At 41.9% G+C, this 22,458-nt stretch overlaps 1 protein-coding gene across 12 annotated transcripts in view; it reads left to right on the top strand.

Annotated features, from left to right (window-relative positions):
• Nucleotides 1–22,458, top strand: part of Gatad2a (GATA zinc finger domain containing 2A) — a 110,855-nt gene that overhangs the window by 41,136 nt on the left and 47,261 nt on the right. For 6 of the 12 annotated variants that reach the window (XM_027932124.2, XM_071600747.1, XM_071600743.1 and 3 more), the window contains exon 2: nt 3,949–4,044. The exons of the other annotated variants lie outside the window; for them this stretch is intronic. The gene's annotated coding sequence lies outside the window, so the exon portion shown is untranslated. The remainder of the gene's footprint in view (nt 1–3,948; nt 4,045–22,458) is intronic. 12 annotated transcript variants of the gene reach the window in all.

Below are 22,458 nucleotides of genomic sequence, written 5' to 3'. Positions count from 1 at the left end.
TCCTTTACTATTTGGAATGCAGATTAAGGAATAATTTTTTTTTTTTTAAGATGTGGTTACTTTGTTGTCCAGACTGACCTTGAGCTCCTGGGTTCAAGTATTCCTACTGTTTTCCAGCCCCCCCCCCCCCGCCGTAGTTGGGACTACAGGTGTACACCACAGCACCCTTGGAAGAGTTGATTTTAAAATGACAGTTGCTGGGATTTTGTTTAAAACATAAAAACAAAAAGCCCAGTGGAAAGGTGCCTGGTGTGGGAGATATGGGGCATGGTCAGGAGGCCAGTAGGGCTGGAAGAAGTCAAGGATGGGGTGGGTTGATAGGTACCCAGTGGGCCTTAGGGGTCAGGAGGGGACAGAGTTTCATGGTGAATGAACTTTTATTTTGGGGGGTGGGGGTTGTACTGGGAATTGAACTGGAGGGCACTGAACCACATTTCCAGCCCTATTTTGTATTTTATTTTTAATATTTATTTTTTAGTTTTTAGGTGGACACAATATCTTTATTTTTTTTAATGTGGTGTTGAGGATCGAACCCAAGGCCCCGCGCATGCCAGGCGAGCGTGCTACCGCTTGAGTCACATCTTTTGTATTTTATATTTAGAGACAGGGTCTCACTAAGTTGTTTAGCACCTTACTTTTGCTGAAGCTGGCCTTGAACTTGTGATCCTCTTGCCTCAGCTTCTTAAGCTGCTGGGATTACAGGTGTGCGCCATCGGGCCCAGCTGTACTGAATGAACTTTTTTTTTTTTTAAAGAGAGAGAGAATTTTAATATTTATTTTTTAGTATTTGGCGGACACAGCATCTTTGTTTGTATGTGGTGCTGAGGATCGAACCCGGGCCGCACGTATGCCAGGCGAGTGCGCTACCGCTTGAGCTACCATCCCCAGCCCCCCTGAATGAACTTTGAGCTAAGGACTTGAACAAGCTAGTCGAGTTTGGAAGTGCTTGTGCTCGCAGGGAGGGGATACATGATCATTGGTAGTGTGGGAAGTGGTTGGAATTCCAGATGTATTTGATGGGAGTACCAACAGGATTGCCTATGGGATGAATATTGGGGGAATTTCAAGAGGGCAATTCTAGATTTCAGTCTGGTTAACTGGAAGAATGGATTTGTCACAAACTGGGGAAAGCTGTAGTGAAGTTTGAAAGACTGAGTGAGGTACCTTAAAACTTGCATATTACACTATATCCCCTGGTGTACTGTTATGTTGTGATTTTTGTGTGTTTTGTGGTTGCACAGAGCCCGGTACTTGGATCTTTGTTGAAAATGAGTTATTCCCACATGAGTGGATCTGTTGTTTGTTGATCTTGTTTCTGTGTACATATCACACTGTCTTAGTTATTGAAGCTTTATGGTAGGTCTTGAAATCAGGTAGGGTATATCAAATTTGTCCATTTTTCAATGTTCTCATTATTCTAGGTCCTTTACATTCTTATATACTTGCTTTTTGTACATGCTTGGGATTGAACCCAAGGCCTTGCACATGCTAAAGCACATGCTTTACCACTAAGCTACACCCTCAGCCTTTACATAAAATTTAGAATTTCAATGAAATTCCTATCATTTCTACAAAAAAGTCTGCTGAATTTTTTTTATTGGGATTATGTTGAATTTATAGATAAATTTGGGAGAGAAATCAATATATTCTAGCATTTCTCTCCATTTAAGTTTTCATTATAATTTCTTTATCCTTATGTATTTCACATTTATGCTAATGTAAATTAATTTTTTTAAGACCTTGAGTTCTGGTTGTTACTAGTATGTAGAAACAAAGTTGACATTGTTATACATATGAGGGCATTGTACGTCATGACATGGACTTACAATGGGACAAAATCCATCATAAGTTGGAAATATTATAAAAATAAAAAATGCAGCCAGGTGTGTTGGTGCATGCCTGTAATCCCAGTGACTCAGGAGGATGAGGCAGGAGAATCACAATTTCAAGGCAGTCTCATCAACTTAGTGAGACCCTGTCTCAAAATAAAAAGGTAGGGGATGGATGTGGCTCAGTGGTAAGTGCCCCTGGTTTCAATCCACAGTGACATAAAAATAAAATAAAAAATGCATTGAATCTATTTAACCTACTGAACAAACATCCTACCTTGATAATACGCCACACTGTAGTATCAGTTGTTTCCTCTGTTTGTTAAAGGACCCATAGGGAGTTGCAGTGTGTGCTGCTACCTACCATTTTGAGACAGGCTTGAACTGCACATCACCACCCCCAGGAAAGGTCTAAATTCAAGATTAGAATTATGTTTTTCTACTGCATTGGTAGTGCTTCTATAAAGTTGGGGGAAAAAGTTGCTTCTTGTAAAGTTGGGGAAAAAAGTCAAAGCATTCTAAGATGGTGGGAATAGTATGTTTTAACCTTAGTAGTCCTGTAATAAAGCAGGTGCTTGGCAAGTATGGGTTCTGGCTTTGGAGATTTTCCACTTCTGCAGTAAAGAGGCTTCATTTTAAGTGTAGAAGAAACCTTTGGGTTTCCCAGACTGAATGGAGCCAAAAAGAATGGCAGAAAGTACCTCTCTTGTGAAGCTAGCCTCCTGGTGTCTATGGTCAACCCTGGACCTCTTTTAGGAGGGTGCCTTGTGTTCTTTTGTTCCTCTTTCCACAGAGTTCACTGGCATTTGCTCTCATCCTTATTTTGCAGGTTTTTCTGTAGGAGTGTTTCTTGCTGCCCATGAGCTGTGAATTCCTGTGAACCCAGTTTAAAAATAAAGGTTTCGTATCAGAGAAAGCTCCTGGTAGTCATATGGGTGCAAAGAATGACAACAGAGGTGATGTTGACACTATCTGTCAAGCTACAAGGAACAGGACTAACTGTTGGGAGTCTGGGATTTGGCCAGTTCACTAGGTTCAGCCTCTGGCCCACAGCCCTGGATGTCTGACTCCACAAACCAGGAGTGGATGCCCTGGCGCTATCCTGTCTCTGTGACCTTGAGAGAATTCCTGAACATTTTTCTTCTGATGCTGGGGATGGAATCCACAACCTTGCACAAGCTAGGCAAATGCTCTGCCACTGAACCAGACATCTACCCTTTTAAATGTTCCTGAGCCTTAGTTTTCCTGTCTGTACAATAGGCAGCCCCTTCCTCCCTGGGCAGTTGTAAACCCTGTAGATATAACCCCTGAGGTTAGAGGTAAAGCTGCTTCTATCTGGGGAGGTGAAGTCTGTCCCTACCCAATCACATTGTTCTCCCATCTTTCTTGAGGACAAACCCAACACTGCCTGGAATGGTGAGTGACTTTCTTGGGCCAGTGCCTAAGAGGCTACTTTTGGATAGGATTCTTGAGTGAGCTCTTAGCTCTACTACCTGTGTGCTCTGTGATCCTGGTAAATCCATATACATCAGATCCATTATCTATAAAATGGGCATGATCCTGTAACCTACCCCTAATGTTGTCTTGGGGATTTAGATCTATATGGTGTTCAAGCATAGTATCAGGAACACACTGTTAAGCATCCGTTAAATGCTGGGTTAACAGCAATTATTATTTCTGTTATTAATGTCACTACTGTTGTAACAAAAATTCAAACCATTTATCTGAGCATTCAGTATGTGAAAGGTAGAAATAATTTAATTTCACATGACTCTTTACCACCTTCACATCTCCGTTTATAGTGGTGAAAACAATGCCTGGAATGATTGGTGTTTATTGGCTGTCCTCATATTGGTTCATACCTTGGAATAGATAGAAGTTTATTTCTTCAGCTTGCCCCTGTTATGGAAGGCTTTTCCAGTGGTTGGAGATACTTTTTTTTTTTTTTTTTTTTTTTTTTGTGGTGCTGGGGATGGAACCCAGGGCCTTGTGCATGATAGATAGGTAAGTGCTCTATCATTGAGCTGCACATTTTGTCCTGGAGACATTTTAAATTGCCAGTATATTCCAGAATCCTTCCTTGGGAACTCAGCATTTCTTTTTTTGTCCTTTGGTTTAGGTTGGTCAGCACATTGATGCAAGTTGTCTTTTGACATAGCTGTGGCCATGGCCAACTGGTAGGACCAGTGCTTCTCGTCCTATACCCTGAGGCCAGGTGAGTGCTTGGGGTCTGGTATGTGTGGAATGAAAAGCTCTGACTTGTTCAATGGGCCTCAGTGAGCTCCTTGGGCACTTTTAAGTAAGCACTGCCTCAGAAACTGACAGCCACCTTCTAGAGAAGACAGGAAGGCATGTTGCTGTGGGATTGCACTCTTTGCTGTCTCCATCTTACCCTTGAGTTTGTGGGTAAAGATAACATTCCCATTGGTCACTGTTTTTGAAGCCTGGTCCTAAATAGGATGGTCCCGCTCTCTGTGAGGATCAGAGGTAGAGGATAATTCCAGCCAGATGGCCTTTGCCCTCTGGCCATTCCTGCAGTTTCCCAATGCTGCTCTAAACGTTTAAGAATTTTTCCTTAATCACTGTGCAGTGTGGAGCCTTGCACTGGTGCTTGGAGCTGTTCCCCTCACCCTACCCTGTGCCTTGTGGGAAAGCTGATCTGGCCTTCCCTTCAAGGACTCTTAAAGTGGAGTCCAAATCCAGCAGGTCATATCCTGACACCTGCATGGGATTTTCTCTGTTACCATCAGGACTTGGCAGTAACATTTTGGCTCAGGGTCACCTACCTGAAAAATAATATAGAACTGAGCTGGGGATGTGGCTCAAGTGGTAATGCGCTCTCCTGGCATGCGCGGGGTGCTGGGTTCGATCCTCAGCACCACATAAAAATAAAATAAAGATGTTGTATCCACCGAAAACTGAAAAATAAATATTAAAAAATTCTCTCTCTCTCTCTCTCTCTCTCTCCTTTCTATCTTTAAAAAAAAAAAAAAAAAAGAATATAGAACCGAGATGTTTTAGAATATTGTGGGCAACTTGATCACCTCCTGGGTCAGCTGCTTCCTTTTACAGATTGCAGTGCACCCAGTCCAGAGTTGGCAGGTAACTTGCCCAAGGGCTTATCCTCACTCTGGTGGTGTCTTATTGGCTGCTCAATGTTGAGAGCTGGTTTCTCTGACTTGCCTGCTGTGCTGAGTGTGGTATATGACAAGTGTTGAGGTCAGTTTTGTGAGGTTTCAGCTCTTATCTGCCTATGGCAAGAAGATATGGTCAAGCGATCTGGTATTAGGAAATTAATTCTAAGATGCTCTTCTGACAAAACCAAATTCTCCTGGTGTTGTTTTTTTTTTAAACAATGCTTGGGGTTGAACTCAGGGTCTCATGCATGCTATATCACTTAAAGTATATCATTCACTCATTTAAAGTATATAATCTCAGTGATTTTTATATGAGTCTGTGTATACACTGAGGAGTAGTTCAACTGTCACCACACTAGTCATCTCCCCCCAAAGAAACTTCATACCTATCAGAGGTCATGCACCATACCTCCTTCCCTAGTTCTTGGTAACCACTAATCTGCTTTCTATCTCTATAAATTTGCCTGTTCTGGACATTTCATATTAATGAAATCATGCATAATATGGCCTTTTATATCTGTTTCCACATCTGTTTACAGGTTCATCCACATTGTAGCATCTATTAACACTTCATTTTTATGTCTTGTTTCCCATTCATTCATGGATGAACATTTGGGTTGTTGCTACTGTTTGGCTGTTGTGAATAGTACTGCATTTACCAATCATGCACATTTTTGTTTGAATGCCTGTATTCCATTCTTGTTGGTCTACTCCTAAGAGTGGAATTGCTAGGTCATATGTTAGCTCCATGTTAAATTTTTTCTGCAACTGCCAGATTGTTGTCCATGGCAGATACACAGTTTCAGGTCTCCCCAACCCTGCTTAGGGATTCTTTGGAGACAAGGACAGATTTGAAGTCTATGCTGGTTACTTGGAGATAGTTGAGGATCCTGCTGTGCTGTCGCTACTGTTTGGGTGTGTTAGACATTAATATTATATAGAATGAAGAGAAGGACCAGAGATTCAGAGTCTTGAAACCATGTACCTCTCAGAGTGTTTGTGTTATAAAGTTTATCTCCTTTGTTCAGGGAAAAGCACCTGCAGCTTGCTCCTTTTTATACATCCCAAGGTATTGTCTGAGGGCAGTGGGGCTCACTTAAAGTTCTCCAAGCACGGGCACCCCTGCCTGATCTTGGCCCTTTATTAACTCATAAGCACATGTTCTGAGCCTCAAGTACTGGTTGAATGCATAGTGGCAACCTCCCTCTTCATTTTAGAGCTGGGAAGACACAACACAGAACATTATAAGTAATCAGTTTGGGAGCTCAGAAAGAAACTTCTAGAGGCCATCTCAGGTTTTCCTTTAGGCCCATCCTCTTCCCTGCCAAGTGCACGGAGGAACTTAATAAGAAAGGACAGAGTTTGTGAATAGTCATGGCTTATGATGCTTAGTGTTAAAACAGGCAAAAGCCACCATTGGGTAGTATTTTTTTTTTTTTTTTTAAAGATTTGTAAATTTGTGCATTTTTTGTTGTGGTATTTAAGGCAGCTTAGCATACAAATTGATTTTAGGTTTTCTCCATAGAATATAAGTTTGGGCATGTCTCTCTAGCCTATATCCACTTTTAGTTGAAGCTGTGGTCTGTGGTCAGCCAGGCCCTTATTTATTCCTGCCTTGCAGGTCACAGAAGGGGAAAGGATAATTGTGGTATGTCCAGCAGCTCCCTTCCATTCCTGAAGCATACAGATAGTCCACACACAATACCCTACACATGTTCATGTTTATTTCATTGCACATAGACTGTCTTTTCAGGGTTGTGGATGTGATGTTTGCCCCTGAATTTCACTTGTTAGGAGCTTTGTTCATTTGGTTAGGGACACACTGCTTATGTGCTAAAAGGTGGACCTTGTGTTGGGTGTTAGGTTCAAGTATAGGTGTGACTTGAAAAGCAGATGCTTCAACAGAAAAAATAATGCAAATGACCCTTGACCAAAGTATGAACAGTACTCAGTCGTTCAGATAATAAGAACAATGTGTGCGGGAAAGTCACCTGGGAAAACATCCAAAGGTGACCACACTGTCCTAGTGGAGGGAGTCAGGCACTGCTGCAGTTGCTTTGGGGATTCCCAACTCCTCAGAGGGGATATGTAGTATCTAGCAAAACCACATACGGGGGGCTGGGGATATAGCTCAGTTTGTAGAGTGCTTGCTTTGCATGCACAAGGCCATGGTTTCAATCCCCAGCACCACAAAAACAAACAACAAGAACCCAAACCACACATGTGTTTACCCCTTGCTCCAGCAATTCCACTTCTAGAAATGTTTCCCCAAGATACACTGTCTAAAATAAGAAATAATTGTGACAGGTTTATTTATTAACTACACTTGGAACTAGCAGAACAGGATGGCAGAGATGTACTTTCCTTCAGGCTGGGTAACTGATGGAGTAAATCCATCAGTGGGTGTAATTGAGACCCTGAGTGAAGGGAGGTAGAGGGACATCTTTATATGTTGTGGTGACAGGATTTCTAGGTGAAATGACAAGTGGGGAAAAAAAGCAAGGTGAAGGAAGAAGTGATGCAGCGTGCTACTACTTAACCTAATAAAAAGTTGGGGGTGTACTGTCATTTGTGTATTTGCGCATATATACATATATATATCCCCCCGCCAAAGGAAGTATAAACTAGAAATGAATCACATGATCACTTCCAGGAGGAGCAGTGGAGAGATCACTAGGATTCTGAGAGACTTTTATATGTCTTTGTGGCCCTATGTGTGTATATTTTGTTTAATTATAAAACTAAAGCTCATCAAGTGGTAGTGGCAGCAGTGGTGGCAGCAACAGACAATCCCTAAAAATCATGGACAAAATTAAATAATTGAATCTAGGTGTATATTAACTATGACTCAAGCTATTAACTGATTTCTCAGAGAGGATTTATTTCACACAACATTAAATGTTTTAGTGAAGTATATCTTAAAGGCAAATAGGTATTATTATTTTTGTGTGTAGGGATAGAACCCCACCTCACACATGCTAGGCAAGGGCGCTCTATTACTGAGTTCTACCCCCAGCCCCAAACAGAAATTTTTTAAAACTCTTTTTCAGAATTATGGTTTTAGTTTCAGGGTCACAATACAAACATTATTTCTGTTGTATGTTATAGGAGAAAACTTTTTTTTTTCCCTTTGGTGTACTGGAGGATCAAATCTAGGGCCCTGTGAACTAGAGCAAGTGTTCTATGAAGCTATAACCCCCGCTGCCACCTGTTCCCCGACTTGGTAATTCTGTTTTGAGACAGGGTCTTGCCAAACTGCCCTGACTCAACCTCCTAGTATCTGGGATTTCAGATTTGTATCCCAAAACCTAGCAGTAATGCTCACACATAAGAATAAAAAAATTCAACATAAAAGAAAACATAAATACAAAATAACAGTATTTAGGTAAAACATAGAATTAGATTGAATTCTAACCCATGCACAGTGGTGCATACCTAAAATCCTTTAACTTGAGAGCTGAGGAAGGAGGAACCTGGGAAATTTAATGAGATCCTTTCTCAGAAAAAGGGCTGGGATGTAGCTCAGTAGTAGAGTAGCCCTGGGTTCCATCCCAGGTATACATAAATCAATTAATCAATCATGGGTGAGGGCTAGGAATGTGACTCAGTGGTGGACCAGCACTTGGTCTAGCCTTTTCAAGGCCCTGAATTTGATCCCTAGCTGAAATGGGGGGAAAAAAGAAGTCCACAGGTAAGCTTGAGTTTAGTAGTCCTACTATTTGTGAGACTGAGGCAGGAGGATTATTGTATCCCATCCCAAGCAACATGGTGAGGCCCTGTTTCTAATTAATTAATTAACTAATTAATTAATTTTATAAATAAAAATTTAAAGAGCCACAGGCTCATGTTTGTGCTCAAAGGAAGAAACTCATCAGTCCTCTTTAGAAGTTGTTAGAAAACCAGCTTGTTTAGAAAATTGTTAGAAGGAAGCATTTATCCTGCCTCCTTTCTATGAACTGAACTATGGAAGACCAAGATATAGTAGATGAGGGCAAAGTTGAGCAACACTGTCCCATAAAACTTTCTGGAATATGGAGGATGTTCTGTATACATGTGGTCCATTTGTAATACCTGGATTAGTGTGATTGAGAAAATAAGGTCTTAATTTTACTTTAAATAACCACATGTAACTAATGAACAGCATTACTATTGACATATTCCTGTTAAATTATCTGAAACAGTGGAACTATAAATTTCTAATTTTAGGAGCTGGGTTTGTGCCTCAGTGGTAGAGTGCCTGCCTAGCATGCAGGAGGCACTGGGTTCGATCCTCAGAACCATATAAATGTAAAATAAAGATATTGTGTTCACCTAAAACTTAAGAATAAATATTTTTTAAAAATTTCTAATTTTGAAGACACCTGTTAAAATGCGATGTGAAGGGAGACGACAAACTTTAGTGACCACTAAATTCCACAGAGGGCATCATGTACTTCTAGAGAGATGTGTGTTGGTTGTACCTTACCAGACTACAGGAAATCAGGAGTGTGGCAAAGTTACACCACCCACAAAACCCAACTGTGGGAAACAGGACAAATGACCTAATTTCTTGAACATGATTGCAAGCAAGTGGTGGCCGTAGGGGGTGTGATGTGTGTGTGCCTCCAGTGTGGAATACACATATGCTATAAAGATTTCAATCAAGGGGGGTTGGGGCTTTGGCTCAGTAGTAGAGCACTTGCGTAGCATGCATGAAGCACTGGGTTCAATCCTCAGCACCACATAAAAATAAATAAATAAAATAAAGGTATTGTGTCCATCTACGACTTAAAAAAAAAAAGATTTCAACCAAGTGTGACTCCAACAAAGATTAAGGGATGGCTCTTAAATTGTTGAAGGTATCATTGTGATCACATTTGCCATGTAGACACCAACACTAAACCCTTCATTTATAAATGTATATTGTGAAGGATTTGCTTCAAGAAAGCTAATGGAGGAGTAGGAGAAAAGAGCAGAATATATAGAACCCACAAGATTTGTCCCCTGATGGCCATGGGACCTGAGTGGTGGAAATGGCTGGCAATTTTTCTCACTACTTCTATGGATATGTTTGAAATCTTCTGTAATAAAAGGTTTAAAAGTTGAGTTTAACCCTAGCTTCTTGACACATAGATCATCCAGAGCAGGGAAACTGGCAGTGTACAAAAGTTGGAGTGTAAACTTGTCAGAGTTTTAACCTTTAATAGAGATGCTAGTGAGAGGCTGTGGCCTGATGCCTGTTGGCCCACCAGACAGCTTCTCTTTACAGCTTGCTTTCTTTATATAATAACTGCACATGAAGTTACCCTTCATGGTTTCCTGGAAAGTTTTAGCCATGAAGTGGGTGGTATTCCTGCAGGTGAGGAAACTGAGAAGTGAACTGGGCTCTATTTTTTGTTTTGATACTGAGACTAAACCCAGGGTGCTTTATCACTGAGCTACATACATCCCCAGCTCTTTTAAAAGTTATTTTGAGATAGGACCTTGCTAAGTTGCTCAGGCTGGTCTTGAACTTGGCCTCAGCTTCCCAAGTAGCTGGATTTACAACTGTGGTAAGTTGAGCAGTTTTTGATCTGACTAGCTGTGATGCTGATGGCAGCTTCTAGAAGGTGAGCTTCCTTCCCTGCTGGGTACCTAGAACATGTCTTATCACCTCTTGTGCTTCTTCACTTAATATTTTGACTCCGTTATGTAAGTTGTTGTTGTTATTATTTTTATTAAACACCAGTGTCAAGGACTGGTGGTGTGACTAAGTGGTAGAGTAATTGTCTAGCATGTGTGAGGCCCTAGGTTCCATCCTTAGTTCTCCCTCAAACAACAGTATTTTCTCCCTATTGGTATCCTGCATCCACAGCAGTTGTATCCAATCAGGAGTGGATAAAGTAAGTGGTCAACTGGTATTATCAGTTAATACCAGTTGACCACCTACTCTATACCAGTTTCCCTGCTCTGGATGATCTGTCAAGAAACTGGAGTCAAACTTGGGTTAAACTGAGGGAAGGCTTAGATCAAACCCACCTTTAAACCTTTTATTACAGAAAATTTTAAACATATGCATACTTTGTTTCATGAAACATAGAGCTTAGCAGTAGTGATTTGGGGATTCAACTGACAATGTGGGAGGGTCCTCAGCCCCAAGAATCTTAGATTTTGTGCTGTGTCAACTGTCACCCCCACTGTCCTGTTCTTCCACAGAATCCTGAGGCATGGACCACTCTCAGGTGGAAGTACTGTTTTTGGAATCCCCAGGGGTGTGCCTGGGGTCCAGTCTATCCTGGTCCTTGGTAGAAAGGGAAGCCAATGTTTGGACAAGTGAATTAGCAAAACACCTTGTGAGTTGAGGCCTGTGGCATATCCTCAGCAGTATGTTAATATAAAGCCATAGAATATTTTATTATGTTATTTTTAATCATTGTGCAACCAGTGACAAGGCCTGACTTAAAAGGTGTTCACCTGGTAGGCTGGGGATGTGGCTCAGTGATAGAGTGCATCCTAGCATGCACAAGGCACCACATAAATGTAAAATAAAGATATTGTGTCCAGGGGCTGAGGGTGTGGCTCAAGCGGTATCGTGCTCGCCTGGCATGCGTGCGGCCCGGATTCGATCCTCAGCACCACATACAAACAAAGATGTTGTGTTCGCCGAAAACTAAAAAATAAATATTAAAAAATTCTCTCTCTCTCACTCTCTCTCTTTTTTTTTAAAGATATTGTGTCCACCTAAAACTTAAGAATAAATATTAAAAAAAAAACCAAAAACCAAGGTGTTCAGCTGGTAGTGGTCCATGTGACCCCAGCAGTCTGAGGCCTTTTCCTCTTCCCTCGTTGGTTCTTATTAGTGAATTGTCCCATGTGGTCACACTCCTTTGTCTTTGCTGTGAGAAGGTTCTTAATCCCATCTGTCTGGTGGGCTTGCTGTGGCCTCATAGATCCCTGTGAAAATGCATAGTTCATGACATGATTGGAGGCTCTGTGACTGTTTGGGATCTTGTGCCAAACAAGTGTCTTTCCCTGAGGATCGGAGTCTGTGCTGTCATAGAATAAGACAGCTTTTCCCTGTTAGTTCTTTTCTCATCTGTTTAAAAAAAAAAAGAAAAAAACACCCAGGTAATATTCACATAATAAAAATTCACCATTTTTTAGCCAGGTGCAATGACACAAGTCTATAATCCCAGTTACTTAGGGGAGTTAAGGCAGGAGGATGAAAAATTCAAGGCCAAGCCGGTCACTGTGGTGCATGCCTGTAATCCCAGAGGCCCGGGAGGCTGAGGCAGAAGGATTGTAAGTTCAAAGCCAGCTTCAGCAACTAAACAAAGCCCTAACTCAGCGAGACCCTGTCTCTAAATAAAATATAAAAAAGGGCTGGAGATGTGACCCAGTGGTTAAGCGCCTCTTGCTTCAATCTGTGGTGCTAAAAAAAGTGCCAACCTGGGTATCTTAGTGACATCTGTCTTAAAATAGAAAAAGGACTAGGGATGCAGATCAACCACCCCTTGAGTTCAGTCCCTAGTCCTGGAAAAACAACAAAAACAGAAATAAACGTCCCTGCCAAAACTCCATTTTGAAGTGTGCAATTAAATGCATTTAATACATTCACAATATTGTGTAACTATCACTTCTAATTCCAGAACATTTTCATCATCCTACAGTGAAACCCTGTACCTATTAACAGTCACTTCCCACTCTTCTCTCCTCAAGCCCCTGGCTTACCACTAATCTTTTTGTTTAAATGGATTTGCCTCTTTTCGTTATTTCATGTAAATGGGATCATGTGAGCCCTTTATCTGGCTTCTTTCACTTTTCAAGGTTCATCTACATTGTATGAAAACGTCATTCCTTTTTATGGCTGAGTAATATTCCATCGAATATAGACATACCATATTTTGTATATCCACTCTTCCATTGTTGGACATTTAGGTTGTTTCTACTTTTTGGCTATTGTGAATAATGTTGCTTTTAATATTCATGTACAAGTTTTGTTTGAATGCTTGTATTCAGTTATTTCGGGTATATACTTAGGGATAGAATTGCTGAATCATGTGGTAATTATGTGTTTAACTCTTTGTGGAACTGTCAGTTTGTATTCCATGTCACTGGACCTTTTTACATTACTTCTAGCAATCTGTGAAGATCTAGTTTCTCTAGACCCTCACTGGTTATTTTTCACTTTTTTGATTGTAGCCATCTAATGGTATGCTGTGATATGTCATCATGATTTCATTTGCATTTCCCAAGAGACTAATGGTACTTATTATCTTTTCATGGGCTTCCTGGGCATTTGTATATCTTTAGAGAAATGTCTCTAAATCATTTGCCCATTTTCATTCATTTATTTTTGTACCTGGGATTGAACCCAGGGGTGCTTAACTGCTGAGGTACTTCCCTCGCAGGCCCTTTTTTATTTATTTAGTTTGTTTGTTTATATTTTTTTAGAGACAGGGTCTCCCTGAGTTTCTTGGGGCCTCACTAAGTTGCTGAGGCTGGCTTTGAATTCATGATCCTCCTGCCTCAGCCTCCCGAGTCACTGGTATTACAGGCGTTTGCCACCATACCTGGTCCCTTTGCCTGTTGTTTTTTTAAGTGAGTTGCTTGTCTTTTTGTTGTTATAAAATTTGGGGATGTGGTTGGTACTAGGGATGGAACTCAGGGCCTCACACATAGTAGTCAAGTTCTCTACCACTGAACTACATCCCCAGCCTCTAAGAATTCTTTATGTATTTTGGACACTAAATCCTTGTCGTGTACATGATTCACTGATGGTTTTTCCACCCCCCCTAACTCCACTATATCAGTATTGTTTTTTAATGCACAAAATGGTTTTTTTTAATTTTTAATTAATTATTTATTTTTTTTTAATTTTTTTTTTTTTTAATATTTATTTTTTAGTTTTCAGCGGACACAACATCTTTGTATGTGGTTGAGGATCGAACCCGGGCCACACGCATGCCAGGCGAGCGCGCTACCGCTTGAGCCACATCCCCAGCCGCAAAAATGTTTTAATGCAGTCCAAATTATCTTTTTTTATTTTAATATTATGCTTTTGTTATGATATCTAAGAATCCATTGCCAAATTGTGCCAAATCATGAAATTTTACCCTTTTATGTTTCCTTCACAGAATTCCATAGACTTAGGTCTTTGATCCATTGTGAGTTAATTTTCATATATGGTGTGAGACAAGGGATTTTTTGTTTTTGTGATACTAAGGGTTGAACCCAGGGGTGATCTACCACTGTGCTACATCTCTGTCCTATTTTTGAGACAGGGTCTTACTAAATTACCCAGGCTGGCATTAAGTTTATAGTTCTTCTCCTCAGCATCCCAAGTAGGTGGGATTACAGCATGTGGCACCACACCCGCTTTTTATTATTTTTTTTGGTGAGGTCTCCCTATGCTGTCCAGGATAATCTCCAACTCCTGGGCTCTAATTATAACTCCTGATTGCTGCCTAGGTGGGCCATTCCACCCTGCTGAGTTTTTTGATCATTATCTTTTCTTTTAAACTGAAAACATTTTGACTGATTTAACAAGGGAAGGGGAATGGGATAACAGCTGGGAGTTCTGAAAGTATCTATTCCAATCTGTTAAAAAATGTGTATCCATTGTTTCTTTTGTGCCAAGCATTGTGTTTTTCATGACCCTGGTGGCACTGAATAAGAACAAGAAGTTGTGCTTGTTCCCTGTTTTTTTTTTTGGGGGGGGGGGCGGGGTACCAGGGATTGAACTCAGGGGCCCTGAACCACATCCCCAGCCCTTTTTTATGTTTTATTTTTATTATTCAATATCTTTTTAGGTATAGTTGGACACAATACCTTTAATTTATTTATTTTTATGTGGAGCTGAGGATTGAACCCAAGGCCTTGCACATGCTAGGCAAGCGCTCTACCGCTCATCTACCATCCCAGCCCCTTTATGTTTTATTTTTATATTTTATTTACAGATAGGATCTCACTGAGTAGCTCAGGGTCTTGTTAAGTTGCTCATGCTGACCTCGTGCTTCAGCTTCCCAAACTGCTAGGATTACAGTCAAGTACCACTATGCCCCTCATGTCCCCTGTTCTTAATGGGAGTGGAAGGATACAAACAGAGATGAGTAAGTAGAATGTCAAGTGGCATGTATAAAGTATTAGCTGAAATGTGAAGAAAGAACTATTCCTGCAGAGATCAGAGGTGCAAAGGCCCTGAGGTGGGAGTGAGCTTATCAGCTGAGAAAATAATAATTTGGGTGGAGTGTCTGGAGATGGTCAGAGAGGCTGCATGGCCTTATGACCAGAACAAGTACTTTGCTTCTATTTTATTAGGTAGCATGCTTTTACTAAAGGAATATTAATTTGAAACCCTCCCTTTGTGCAGAACTCATGCTCAGCTCAGCACTTGCCCAGAGGTTGCTGCAGTATAGGTGTCTACAGAACCTCTCACCCCGACTACAGGTGGACGATTTCTTTTTACAGGAAAGAAGATATCAGTAGGATTTCTGTTCCAGCTGTTCACATTGTGGGGGAAGTGCTCCAAGAACTGTTTGTGGTAGGCCCTGTGCAGACACTTTCTTTTTAGGAAGAAGTAACCTTCTCTACTGGTTCTGATCCTCCCCTGGAGCTTAGATACTAAAGAATACGGATATTTGCAGGAAGGAACTTGATAAAGGGACTGTGTGCCTGGCCTCCAGCCGCCCATGGCGTTACACTATTGTTGGGTGCCCTGATGAAAATGACAAGAGATGAATATGCGGGTCCCTCATTTTCCATTGTTTCCCTCCTGGGAATAGAGAAAGTTTTTTTTTGCCCTTCCAGGAATTTTCTGTGCAAAACCTCCCTGTCATTTTCATCTTTGGGGCTTTATGGAGCTAGGGTCTTGACTGCAGCTAAGCTGGGCCCTGAGGGAGTACAACCCTTGAAGGGTTAAGGCCTCCCATTTTGTGATGTGAACATCACAGATGGCATGGAAATGGCAGGCCTAACTCTTCATACGCTGAGGAGATCCCAGCCCAGTAGGCAGATGAAAGAGGATGTAGTTCTGGTCTCCTCCCACAGGAAGGGGAAACTCAGCCAGTTAGTCCTTACTGTGGCACCTCAAACGGGGCTCTGGTTACTGTTCATCTGTGTTGGTTTAATATTGCCTAGGTTCCCCTTCATAGGTGGCACCTGTGTTTCTGTGTTGTGTGCTTGTCAGCAGCATCTGTTTCTCTCCCTGGGGCTACAGGGTTGAGCTTGAGCTCAGGCGCCTATGTGGGGCTGCTTCCAGCAGTGCTTCAGTTAGGAAGTATTGGGTTCAGAACACTTCCAAGGTATTACACATGGAAGCCAAGTCTTGAGCCCTGGGAACTGTCAGTACTTTTAAAGACAATTACTTGCTACTTGCCTTTCTCTTCATAAACTTGTAATCATTGTAGGTGCACTTTTTCCTGTTGTCTTGTGTGACTTAAAGATGGAGACAGACTTTCATCTCATTACTGGGAAAGGATGCTTAGAGGCCAGGACACAGCTGATGTGAAGAGAGAAAGAGCTGATTGGGTTCTGTGTGAGAACTTCAGTGACCAGCATGCTGTTGATGTTGTGGCAGTTTCAAATTTTCGGGCGATCCAGCTGTGTCTAAGGGGAGATTAAAGCACGGTCCTATACCATCTTGCCTTGGAAGGAATGATTCTCTAGTTTTATCCTCTAGTTGCTTCCAGGTTGAGGCCTGGGAATCTGGTTCTCCTGGGCCTCTTTTTACATACCCTGTGGCTGGGTGCACTTTTAGCAGGCTGGCACTTATACTATGGCAAGAAGCTTGTATTTTCTTTTTTTAAATATTTATTTATTTATTTATTTTTAGTTTTCGGCGGACACATCTTTGTACGTGGTGCTGAGGATCGAACCCGGGCCGCACGCATGCCAGGCGAGCGCGCTACCGCTTGAGCCACATCCCCAGCCCCAAGAAGCTTGTATTTTCTAGAGATGAGTTGTCCTAAAAACTGCTTTGTTCTGGCTGTGGCTATGGCTCAGTGGTAGAGCGCTTGCCTAGCACATATGAGGCACTGGATTCCATCTTCAGCACCACATAAAAATAAATAAAGGTATTGTGTCCATCTACAACTAAAAAAAACAAACGAAAACCTGCTTTGTTCTGACACAGGGCTGGGATGAGATGCTACCAAGTGCTGTCTTCCACTGTAGAAGGTTTAGATGTGGTTTGCAGATAGGAATTTGAAGACCATCAAAATTTAACTTATCCCCACCACCAGCCTTTTTTTTTTTTTTTTGGTTGGTTGGTGCTGGGGATTGAACCCAGGACCTTGTGTATAAGCAGGAGCTCTACCACTGAGCTCCCATACCTAATCCTAAAGTTCTATTTTTTAAATGTTGGCTGTTACTTAGCTTGAGTATATCAGTTTGTAATAATTTGCTCTCCATGTTAATTTTGTTAAATATATCCAAAAATGCATTTTTGGAGGCATGACATATAAATCTTCTACTTTAAGAAAATGTTCTTGTCAACTTGTTCTTACAAATAAGTAAGAACAAACACCGGATATACCATTTCTTTCTTTCTTTTTTTAATTTCTTTTCATTCTATTTTGTTGTGGTGCTGGGGATTGAATCCAGGGCTTTGTACATGCTGGGCCAGTGATCTATCATTGAGCTTCAACCCAGTCCCTTTTTGTTATTGTTTTGGTTTTGAGCAGCGTCTTGCTGCATTGCCCAGGCTGGTCTTGAACTCCTGGGCTCAAGCAATCTTCCTGCCTTAGCCTCTGGAATATCTGGGACTATAGGCATGTGTAACTGTGCCCAGCACTCCTTTCATTCTTGATAACCCATGTCTCTGGGTTGTTCACCAAGGACTGAAGATGATGGATAGAATGTTTTGTCTGATTTTGCTTCAGATTCCTCCCACTGTTTGGTGACAGGAATGAGCTTATATTGGATAGATCATTAGCATTTCAGATGGAGAACCAGTGGTGGACCCATTATTTAGCAGTGGGGATGCACCTAGGTTGTCATAGTGCCTCTGGTAGGAGTCAGCAATTGAGATGCTCCTGGACCTAGCTTCTCTCTCAACACCTACATTTAACACACTTGTTAAATGTTTTTGATCCTGCAAAAGTTGGATAGAAAACTCTTGCCAGGACTGTTGTATCCCTGTTGGAAATAAGAAATAAGACCAGGTACAAGGGCCAGAATAACCAATTTGTGAAGTACACAAAGGAGCCCACTTATTTCAAGTGCTCTTGTCTGTAATTGGTGTTTTTTTGAAACAGAAGTTCTTTTGACTTGTCAAAGGGTAAACCTTAGGCTGTGGCTGTGGCTGTGGCTATGGCTCAGCGGTAGCACACCCCCAGCATCAGTGCTTAAATTTGTGTATTTGGTGGCATGAGGGGAGACTCTTCATTTATTTATTTATTTTTGTGGTACTGAAGATGGAATCCAGGGCCTTGTATATGTTAGCCCAAGCACTCTACCACTGTGCTACACCTCCAGCCCGAGACACTTCATTTAAATTGTATGTATTCATGTCTTTTTGTAATGTGTTCTGGACTGGGAATGTAGCTCAGTGGTAAAATGCTTGCATGGTATGAACAGGCCCTAGGTTCAATCCCCAGTAATGCCCCCCCCCCACCAAAAAAAAAAAAAAAAGGTTTGCATGTTCTGTGCTACTGTTCAGATCTCAGCATTCCTTTCCTCTGTCTTTCAGGACTTTATTAAAGGTTTTAGCTCTTCTCACTCTCACAGGTGGAAAGACAGGATTCTTCCCTCCCTGTTCCTGGACTCTTTCAGGGTTATAAACGATTCAGGAGGCCCATTTTCATTGTGAGCCTCTCATACTGAAATGTTACATGCAAGTCACCTCTCTGTTGCTTCTAAGCTACCTTGTTGCATTTAAAATACAGTTGTTAAAAGTCTGAATCTCCTTTTATTTGCCTTCATCTACCTTTTAGGAGACAGGTTTTAATTCTCTTGTATATATCTGTCATGTCACCTTTTCTGCTACTTACTTCCCCCTTTTTCCATCTTTTCATTTCTGCCTTTAGGGCCCAGCTCAAATGAGTAATTTCTAGATTCTTCTTTTTCTTTGGATCAGTATGGTGTACTCCTTTTCCAGTGTAGTCCTGTAACCAGGTAACTCTCATCTCATAACTCTGTTCCCTCAAAGGTCAGGACCCTAAGGTCTTCCTCCTCCTGCCCTCCACAGAAGAAGTGTCACTAGTCCCTCCAAGTTACCATCTGGAGCAGGATGAGTACTTGTTGGAATTGTCTGGGTTAAGGAGCCTTGCAGCAGTCCATGTCAGACCAAGTGAGCTGTGAACTAGGAGGAAGTGTGTCCTAGGCAGTTAGTAACTGACCAGCTCCTCATGCTGCAAAAGTTTCCTTTTGAGTTCATGCATTGTCCATAGAAGCACACAGTAGCTATTTCTTTGACTTGTCTGGATATTAAAATTACTGTGTTTTTTTCAGCATGAAGTGCTAGTAGTGAGGTGAAGTCTTATTGCTAGTGATTCGAAAATGTCTTGTTGCTCCAACTGAGTGAGAAACCACCAGGCTGAGGAAGAATGGGTTGAAGTGGAGGGAGGTAGGCAGGAATGCAGCAGGAAAGAGATTCTGCAGGGCTCTGGGCTCCTTTGTGTACTTCACAAATTGGTTATTCTGGCCCTTGTACCTGGTCCTATTTCTTATTTCCAACCTTTGTAGTCTACCTTATTCTTGGGACACTTAGGGCAGTAGCTGTGCAGACACTAATAAATTACAAGAACTCCGTTTCTTTTGCTTAGAGTTAAACATAGAAGAAAGAGATCTTTTCTGAGCTATTTGGGTAAGACTTCAGAAATGGGAGGAGGGGGTAAAAATGTGTGTGTGAGAGAGAGAGAGAGAGAGAATATGAATTTGTGTGAGTATAGGTGCACAGCCTATATGTGTGTTTGGAGCAGGGTTTCTTCATTTGTAACTAGCCCAGAGTGCTACAGTTTGAGGGGTGGGAAGGTGTTTCTGTTGCCTTCCTGTGTCCATTGTCTCTTGAGAAGGTCTTTTTTAAAGATTCAGATGCTCTTAAGTCACAGATACTGAGTATTCCTTGTCCCTTTCCCTCTTCTGCTGCCTGTGGCTTCCTGGGAACCCACAGCATAGTTGTGGCCAAAGGCCCCCTGCTCAGGCCCTGAGAACCTTGCTCTGTTTGTGGAAGGCTAACAGTGGCACTGCCTACCTTATGAAAAGCCTTTGAAAGAGCAACTAAGCCCCTTCCACAAGACCGGAAGATTTGTTTCTCCCATTTCTCTTTGTATAAAGTGGTCATCTATGTGGTGGCTCTGTTGGCCTTTCTCTACCTCAAGCAAAAGAGAGAACCCGTATCCAGTCCCGAAGTCCAGGCAACCCTAGTGTGAGGTGGACAGGATACTACCAGACTGAGAGTGAAGTGATGACCAGGCCCAGTATTCATGAGAATGTTGGCAGAATTGAAGGACCAAGGTGCTGACCAGATGGAGCCTGCACTTTGCTAGGTCCCAGCAGTTCCCCTGTTGTCCTCAGGCTAGGGCTGAGACTGAGTTGTGGAGCTGTAGCTTCAAGTGAAATGTACTAAGTACTGACCTTTGACTGCCCAGTGACTTAGTTCTGGGATCTCTGTCCATTCCTCAGGACAGAACACAGGGTGTAGGATCCCTGCCTGCCTAGAATCTGCCTGGAGTGGGAAGGTCATAGGCAGCACAGAGCAGCATCCAGAAGGGTAATATGGACTCTGCCCCCTGGATGCCCCTCCACCCCACCTGGTAAAACATCCTTGAGGTTCATGAAGGCCAGTCCTCATTACCTGGTAAACCCATTCCCTGTAGCTCCATCACATCACAGGGTATCCATAGGGACCCCCAGTCCTCCAGATACTCAACCTTAACGTGTTTGGGTTACTTTCCACCCCATCCTCCACAAGACTTCTCCTTTGCTACTCACCCTATCCCCACTAGGCCTGCAACCCTCCAGTCCCTCTTAGCTTCCATGCTTTCCTTAGGGCTTTGACCTTGACACTTAGCACCCACACGAGGAAGGAAGGGTTAAAGTTTTGTCTGCCACAGTAATTGAGTTTTGTAGCACATAATTTCCTTCTATGAGGGGCCTGTTTATCTTTTTTAAAAAATTTTTTTCAATATCGTAGTTGGACACAATAACTTTTATTTTATTTATTTTTATGTGATACTGAGAAACCCAGGCCTTGGGAGGCGAGTGCTCTACCACTGAGCCATGACCCCAGACACCACACCCCCCTCCCCCGCCTGTTTATCTTGAGAGTTCCAAGCCTGTAAGGCTTTTTTTTTTTAACTTTATTTTTTTATGTGGTGCTGAGGATCGAACCCAGTGCCTCACACATGCTAGGCAAGCACTCTACCACTGCGCCACAACTCAGCCCCACGTGTAAGGCTTTTAAGATAGTATAAAACTGACCCCACAGCAAGTGCTCTTGTCTGTAATTGGTATTTTTTTGAAACAGAAGTTCTTTTGACTTGTCAAAGGGTAAACCTTGGGCTGTGGCTGTGGCTGTGGCTCAGCGGTAGCACACTTGCCTGGCATATGTGAGGCACTGGGTTCGGTTCTCAGCATCGCATATAAATAAATAAAAGTCTATTAACAACTAAAAAAAATATATATGAAAAAATAGAGAGTTAACCTTCAGGGCTCAAGTTGAATTTACTCATTTGAATCCTGTCAGTTCTGTTATCAGACTTGTTTAGGAAACACAGGCTTCTTCCAACATACATTAGGGAAGAGTTGGAGCATGGCACAAATACTGTGCTTGCTTATGTGTGGTTTTCTCTAGGAGAAACACAGGCTGAGATTGGGAAACTGTGGTCTGCGGAATGATAGTGCATTTGGTATATTTTTATTGGGACATAGCTGCAGCCATTCAAGTATGCATTATCTGAACCACGAGGCCTCACATGAAGAGATCAAATGGTCCCCAGAAGTCAAAGTTATTGAGTGGTCTCCCTTTAGAAAAAGTTTGGTTCTCTTGTCCTAGGGGACTCTAGAAAATGGTTCCTATCTAAACAGGACACCAGTGGTACACAAAATCAAAGTGCTCACACCTCAGATGTACACCAAGTTCCTTTCAGGTCTTGCATGTTATAGCCCCTCCTGTCCCCTACTGTGGTTGGACTGGCTCCTTACAGTGTAGTTCATGGTAAGGTTACACTAACCTGCATCCCACTGTGTCACAATAAGCACATGCTCTTTCCAAGGTGAAAGGCCAGACTTCATGTGACATTGTGTGTTTCTCAGCCATCAAACACACTGCCTGTGTACCTACACTTAGCAGATGTCTAACTTTTTTGTGTGTTTTGGATGAAGTTTTGGATGAAATATGGTGCTTAGCCACATTATTCCCATAAGCCCTGCATTTAAAAAAATATTTTTTTTTGGTAGTTGTGGATAGACAGAATGCCTTTATTTTATTTGTAGATAGATGGTGCTAAGGATTGAATCCAGTGCCTCACATATGTTAGGCAAGTGCTCTGCCACTGAGCTACAGCCCCAGCCCAAGCTCTGCATTTTAAAGG

The sequence above is a fragment of the Marmota flaviventris genome, chromosome 1 (assembly GCF_047511675.1).
Source record: "Marmota flaviventris isolate mMarFla1 chromosome 1, mMarFla1.hap1, whole genome shotgun sequence".
Classification (NCBI taxonomy): domain Eukaryota; kingdom Metazoa; phylum Chordata; class Mammalia; order Rodentia; family Sciuridae; genus Marmota; species Marmota flaviventris.
Note: the sequence above shows the minus strand (reverse complement) of the source record. Positions and strands in the feature narration are given on the sequence as shown.